The following is a 7,990-nucleotide window of genomic DNA, read 5'->3' on the forward strand; positions in this document are numbered from 1 at the left end:
GGGTATCTATATGTACAGGTTATCTTTCTATCCTGTGATATGCTATTCTTTCATGATATTGTTCTTGTTCTACGTTTCTGCATACTGTACTCATGTCTTACGTACTCGGTACATTACTTGTACTGACGTCCCTTCTCGCGGACGCCGCGTTTACGCCGCGTTAAACAGTAGACGGATCCGGTCTTTTAGAAGCTCCACCGCCGTTCGTCGAGAGTGCTCCGTTGTTCGAGCTACCGCTTGTTGGTACTACTTTTGTGTATATATTTGGGCACAGCAAGATTTAGCCCATTTTGATACTACATGTATATTGTTTAGAGGCTCGAGACAAGATATGTACGTACGTATATTTTGTAGCTAGTCGTCGCCGCCGATGTAAATTAAATTGATACAGTTTATTAGTTCAAGTCTATAATTATGCTATAAGTGACCATGCAAATGGAAAAAAATGTAGCGCGGAAGTTCACACGGCCCACCTAAGAGTAAGAGTATGAAACGAGATGCGGGGTGCCTGCAGACGAGCACGGCACCCGTCGCGGCCCCTAGTTGGGTCGTGACAGCTTACTCCCTCTAGTATTGCAATATCTTCACTGTCCACCTTGAATTTGAGCCAGAACTCGTCGCTATACGATTTTATAATCGCAACTATATGCTGTCTGGACCAGAATCCGGGGATTATACTCGATTTGAGTTAAAATTTGGTGTGCGGAATTGGTGGAGGATTCCAGAAATTTGTAGAGGTTTTCAGGGGTGGCTTTGAAGAAAATAAGGTGGTAACCCCTTTTTATAACATTTTAGGCTCGGGTTGCACCAACATAAAAATTTCTCAGCGCTTTCGCGCCCACTAGTGGCGTGTTTGCGCTGAGTTGGCCCTTGGTCCTCTGCAAGTTCGCGCCACTCCCTGGCTCGTTCGCGCAGACCATTTTTCTGGCTTGCCAGCCTGACTTGTAACGCCCATATCTCCTTACTCCGATACCGTATCGATGAGCGGTTTGTTGCGTTGGAAACTAGACTTCGTGAACTTCACTTTAGGATTTGGCTTTGCCTTAAAACTTCTCGATACTAAAAGATATTCTTCTACCAAGTTGGGCCAAAATTGCCCTTCACATTTTCTCCAAAGTTCCAACAAACTTAATTTCCTTGGTTCACTTGCCCTTCGATCCTTCCATAACTTATTACATGAACTTAAACTCTCATAACTATAAGATAAACACGTACAATCTCATATGCCTCCTGAAAGGTAGCTCGAATCTCAACATATAAAACTACGGGGTGTAACAACTTGATACGAGTTAACGCCGCATATATCTCACAGATAATGGGGCTAAATCTAAATACCGATTCTTATGATCTTTGGTTATGTCGTGGAAGAGGGCTTGAGCCAGGTAGATGACTCGTGTGTCTATAGCTAATGACCTGTCTGCCGGGAATACCATAGTACTTAAAAGCACAACGACAAATGCTGAAGGCTTAGTGGCTTCCCATTCTTCACGACTCTTGAACTCTTCCTGATATAAAGTATACCCCGTGACACCCTCGAATCTCCGATACAAGTCCTGAAGGCTATTGTAGGCCCATGTTCTCAGGGTGCCTGCGTCAAATCAAAATACTTCTGAATTTGGCCGGTTAATGACCTTTGAGGAAGCAAAAAGTTATGGTCTGGCTTATGTCTTCTTCTTAGACGGGTTCCATTACTGTCTATAGCATCCTTAATCTCCCCTAGGGTCTGTGTCATCTCAATATCTCCAAAGCGGAATAACATTTCCTTGTCTTCCCAATACCTGGCTAATACCTCTATTAGCTCTAAACGATCCTTCATGGTCATGATCGAAGGAAAATGGCCTAGGGTGCAGCTGATAGTCCTACGATGTTCATCACCTAACCACTCCCACCAGGCTCTAAAAAAATATGGAGTTGTGACGACAATGTCGAACTAGATTCTTATTTCCATCTACAAATAAAACACGGTTAAGGTTTCCCCCTTCATGTAGGCCAATGGTTCAGCACACAGGCACAAGCATTATTTCTACATAGCACGTAAATGAGATGCGGTGCCTTCGGGTCATAGACCGTCCGCACACGGGGCAGTCTTCGTAATGAACCTTAGGTAGGTCTGAGATACCCAAGGCTCGTCTAGGTATGAATTCTACAGTTTGGTAGGGATTTGGCTTCGCTCTATCCTAGCTATCACTAGAGCGGGCTTTCAGAAATGACCTGGCACCCGAGCGGACAACTGGGGCTGAACCGTTAGGGCTGTTGGATGACCGCGTACCAACCCCACCTCATAACGATTCCAAAAGAAATATTTGGTTTTATAGTGAAGAAACGACTACGTACTCCGCGAAGTCTCATTTGAAACAAAGAGTAAAATAAATGTCAGGAGTGGTGGAGTTATGATATGCATGCAATGACAGTTTATAATTGCGGCAAAGTAAACGCATAAGAAATTTAAGCACATAAATTCACATTATACTGGAATCCTTATGGCTAGAACCTTTAGTCCCCAGCGGAGTCGCCATCTGTTACGGTTCACATTTCACGGGTTGGGTTAGTGCTCGAAAAGCTACTACGAGTTTGTTGGTGCTCTTTCGGACTTTGTTTTTTAAAAGAGTCGCCACCTAATTTTTAAGAAATTAGGAAAACAAGTGCTGAAAGGTTTATTCAAATACAAGAAAAATCCTCCGTAATCCAGAGTTTTAGGTAAGGGTTCTGATGATCCCCTGGGGAAGGTGTCAGGCACCCCAGTATTAAGGATCCGTACTATACGGTTGACCTTCGAATTCCAGTGTGTGATTATTTGCTAAAATTACGTAGTGTTTATTTTTCGTATTTTATAAAATATTTGTCATTGATTGCATATCAGTTTGTTTTAAAAGGATTTGAATGTGTCCCCTTTATATATAGGGGAGTTTAGATTGGATTTATAATATCCGAATAAAAGTAGGCTCCTCTTATGTATAAGGATAGTCGGTTTTCTCCTTAGGAAAGGAATAAAGAATGCTTTGATTTTGTTTGAAAATATATACTTATGAATATAGTTGTTTCCTCTTTAAATCACACACTTTGTTTCGGGCCCGTTCATATAGTACGTTAGAACGTCTTATCTTAAACCTCGTATTACAAATGCATATCATTTATTTGAATAAGTCCGATTTTGTAAAGATGGTTTTAGTTTTTGCTCTTGTAAACTTATAATCATATGTGTTAAGACAAAATGGTTTGGTTTTGGGGCTTAGACCCAAGATGTTTGTTTAGAGGAAAATTTGTGATCAGTTTGGCCCAAAACTATATATCTTGTTCAAAATAGGCGGGTTATGGCCCAAAACTTTTACTCTTTCTTTTGAAAATCAAGTGAAAAAGGGGCTTTAGGCCCAAAGATATTTCCGTCCTAGGTGGGCTCACGCCTAGGTCTCGTTCTTCTTCTGTTTTGGCCTTAGGCGCCATTGGGGCTTGGCCCAAAATCATGGGGTTTAAAACTTAATGTTTTATCCAGAAAGTAATTTGTGTCTAGTTTTTTTGCAAAATGAGACCTTTGTTTTGATATTGATCCCATGTAGAAAAAATGGTATTTAATAGTTTGAAAATCCTTTCCATTTTTATCCGAACTTGTACTGAAATCGTCTGGCTAAGGCTTTTAGATTTTTTTTTTTGTTTGAAAAGTCGTTATACTTAATCCAGGTTTTTAAAATTATTTGGGGACCTAAAGTCGACTAAACGACATAAGTACCGTTTTCCTAAGGCATCTAGTCCACAACCATAGGATTCCAATATAATACAAGTTTTTACACGTACATGAATACAATACAGATTTTTAATAGAAAAATGGAAAAGAAGAGTTAGGCTAGGGGCGTACCAAGCCCCTAGTTGGCCATTTTCACCCATGGCTGGGCCTTCAGCTGTTAGAACCCGTATTTTGTACATTGGAACAATCTGGATTGATTATGACAAGTTAAGGACAAAACCATTCCGGGATACAAAGTCGGGACTTTTGACCTTCGATTTTATTTTGAGACATAATCAGGCATGAATTTGTTGGTATGGAACAATTAGGAAAATTTGGGACAAAAAATGGAATTAATAGAACTTGAAAATCATGCAATTTTCTTGCACTTGGCCGTGTGGTCATTTGAAATTGGCCCACACAATTTGTGTTCAATTTCTATTGCTCCAACACATGGTATGGGCCAAGGGACACTTATATAAGTCTTGCCTTAGTTCAAAAGATGACTACTACTTCATTCTCATCTCATTTCAACACTTAGAAAAAAGACCAAGAAGTTGAACACCAAGAGGGGTTCTCGGCCAAGTGAAGGAAAAATCAACTTTCATTCAAGCCCTTCTAAAAATATTTTGTTGATGCAAATCCTCTAATTTGAGGTCCCTAAGTGAGGTGGAAGCGTTGTTCAAGTCATCCGACCTTTCACAGGTCAATTGCAAACCCTAGCCTATTTGGGGAGTCAAGAAGAAAGGTAAGATTTGATCATGTTTTATGTGTTATAAAGGTTGTACGTATGTTGTAGTATGTTAAAATGGATGAAAATCATGAAATATGGCATGTTTGGAGGAAGGTGGTGTGTGTAGTATATAGCCGTGTGAGGCGTGTGTGTCGGTTGTATTGAAGCCATGAATCGAGGTCTAGTTAGCATGTTGTGATCATTGTAGGGTGAAGAAATGATTGAGAATCATCCATATATGTATATGTGTGTAGTGTTGGCCGAAAAATGGGTCATGTTATGTGCGACGAAGAACGCATTAATGTCGCTTAGCGTTTAGTGGTTGTCGTAATGAATTTTATGTTGAAACGAGCTTTTAATGACTCTAGATTGATGTTGTAATTGTATGGGCTGATTTGAAGATTATTGTGTATTTGATGTAATTTTTTATATTTATAAGAATGATATCGTCGTAGTGTGAATTATTGATGCAAATCATGATTTGAAAGGAAACGGGTTATAGTTGTGTTCTCGGTTGAGATGCAGCTGGGTAAATGAGCCTTTGTTGGATTGTTGGAAATATTGTATGAATTGTTTAGGATGTTCTTGAATGTTGTTGGTAATGGGTTCTAGTATTGGAATGTATAAGCGTTAATGTTGGCTTGAATGTAAGCCGTTGAATCGAATATTATGAATGTCGTCGAATGATATAAAAGAGAGTTATTAATGCTATATTGCCTTCCGGATTGCTTATTGATGTTGCTAGGTTGGTTGTTGTTGTTGTTGATTTGGGCTGAGTTAAATTCTCGGGGTGGCCTATTTACACGGGAAATGCTGCCCAAATTTCTGTAGAATTAAGGGCTAAATTGGAATTAAATGCCCAAATGTCTCTAGCTAATGTTTGGCATATTATGACTTGTTTGTAGACCTTGAGCAGCCCGAGACGTAGGTTGGATTTATCTTGAGTTGGAGCTAGCGTTGAGTGCGTACGAGGTATGTAAAACTCAATCCTTCCTTCTTTTGGCATGCCTTAGTTTTGAATAGGCTATGACACGAGCCCCGAGGGAATTCTACTCTCGTGATCCGACCATGTCTGTGATTCTTATTTGTTTCTTGGTCTTCGTATGCTTGATAAGATGAAATATTGGCCCTTATGTCTTTTGTATGACTAAGTTTCAAAAGTTGCATAAAAGTTTGGTTTTTAAAAGAATTTTGTTCCTAAATGATTCCGAAAACTACGAAAGTCCGTAACTTTCACAGACAGAACCGGATCGCTTCGATATGCTCAAAATGATTCCATGATGTATGATGACTATGTTTTCCATAGGCGGGCCCAACTCGGGTCGACACCCCTCCGTGGGCCCCGCGACTTTCTTTATGTACTTTGACGATTTTTGAAAGGATATGATATGACTATTATTCCGATTTCAAGTATGATGGTTACTTATCTTTCGAGTTTGCAATAATGATTCGATAACATATGACGACTATGATTTTCGTAGGCGGGGCCGGATTGAGTGGACGCTCGTCCGTGAGTCCCGCGATCTTCTTCTGTAAAATTCTGACGGCTTTTGAAAGAATTCGATATGACCATCTTCCCGACCCCCGAGTATGATTACTTATGTGTCTGTTGAGTCTGAAATAAGGATTTTATGTATGTGATTTTGATATGTTCCCGGGTGACGTTCGGGCGAAAATCTGATTTGACTACTGTTTTGGCCTACAAACGACGGTTCGTTTCGATTAACCTACTAAGTCTTTGAAAATGTTTTAAACTGTATTTGGCCACTTATGATTCTCGCTTCGTGCATTCTCGTGTTACGTTTTTCGCCGAGTCCCGGCCTAGACAGGGCAAGTTACCGCCGGATTCTCGACCGCGGTATGTGACAAGTGATGTTGTCCGGATTCTTAGCCGCGGTATATGTATGTGTGATATTGACCGTCGGGTACTTGACCGCGTATGTGTATATGTGATTTCGACGACCGGATTATGATCATTCGGTTAATGTCGGTTCATATGATATGTTTGATGTTCCGTATGTATGAGACGAAATGTTTTCCAAAGAAAGCTAAGCATTTTGGCATCCGGATATGCACTTACTTTCCGTACTTCTTCGGTCATAACTCGCATTTGCTTATCGTATCTTTTTGGCTTTGCATACTCGATGCACATATTCCGTACCGACCCCCTTTCTTCGGGGTCGCGTCTCATGCCCGCAGTACGTACGTACGATTGCGTGATCCGCCCGTCTAGGACACCTATCCCGCCGTCGGAGAGCTCCCTTTATTCGAGCCCACATCTTGGTATATATTCTCCCGTTGTGTATGTATTTGTGTATTCGGGGGTACGGCGGGGCCTCCGTCCCGTCATATGATTCTCGTTGTTCTCGAGGTCCGTGGACATAGATGTAAGGTTATGCCAGTTTGGTTCGGACGCGCCGAAGTAAGTTGTGTTTGGGCGGCCCATCCGTCGTGCGCGCTTTGCCCGTCTACCGCGTTTATGTACGCTTTGCTACGTTATATATATATATTATGATTGACCTTTACCGCTTTTGTTTTTATATGTTTGTATGTGACAGCTTTGGAACCACGTATGATCTCTATGTCGTATAGATTGTTTGTATGCTGATTTCGGTTATTGAGTGCGTATGGGTGCCCAGCTCGGGCACTAGTCACGGCCTACGGGGTTGGGTCGTGACATCAGCGCATTTTCTCTGACATGGCTTCCATTCCTACGTTGGACTCGACTATAACTTGAAAGAATTGGTCTGTTGGGCCTAAGCACAACAGACTTAGTTTGACCAGGCCCAGAGGCCCAACAGACTTAGTTTGACTAGACCCAATTAGTGTGCAGTGGAGAGGAGAAACAAAAGGAGGGGGGGGGAGGAACCCGGTTAGAAAATATTTACTGTACTTATCAAACATATATATACACACATAGATATACATGGAAGTGAAACATATATGTACATATACACTCAGTTAAAGGGAGAATGGGCCTGACAACCCAATTACTTAGCACAGTCTGCTCCAAACGATCTCCTCTATTTTCTATCTACTTGGACTAAGTCTAAGAGGCCCATTTCTGGGTTGGCCTAGAATGTACTAGGCCTAAGTTCATATTCAGTCTAAGTGGACTGAAATTGGAAACTTCAGCAATTTCTATCCTCCTAATATTTAAAGCACATGACTCTCACTCACATATATCTCTGGTATACCCTTGATATACACATGTGATATGTCTCATCGTTATACCCTGCATACTTTCCCTTCTTCTTTATCTTTACCTATCTATGCCCAGATATCCCTGCCTTTCTAAGCTAAAAGCCTTTAAATACATGGTTAACCAAACACTTATGTAGTCTTTCTGGATTTTAAAACAAAGTCTAAATCTAGACTAGAGTTTAATCAAACAACTGCAAGATAATTCAGGCATCTAATTTTAATATCCAAAGATCTAATTTTAATATCCAAAGAATGGACAAGGCAAGTGTAACAATTATTCAAAATAAAATAAGCACTTACACTGCCCCTTGAATCTAGACAGTGCTGACCAGGAG

The sequence above is a fragment of the Lycium ferocissimum genome, chromosome 6, assembly GCF_029784015.1.
Source record: "Lycium ferocissimum isolate CSIRO_LF1 chromosome 6, AGI_CSIRO_Lferr_CH_V1, whole genome shotgun sequence".
Lineage (NCBI taxonomy): Eukaryota > Viridiplantae > Streptophyta > Magnoliopsida > Solanales > Solanaceae > Lycium > Lycium ferocissimum.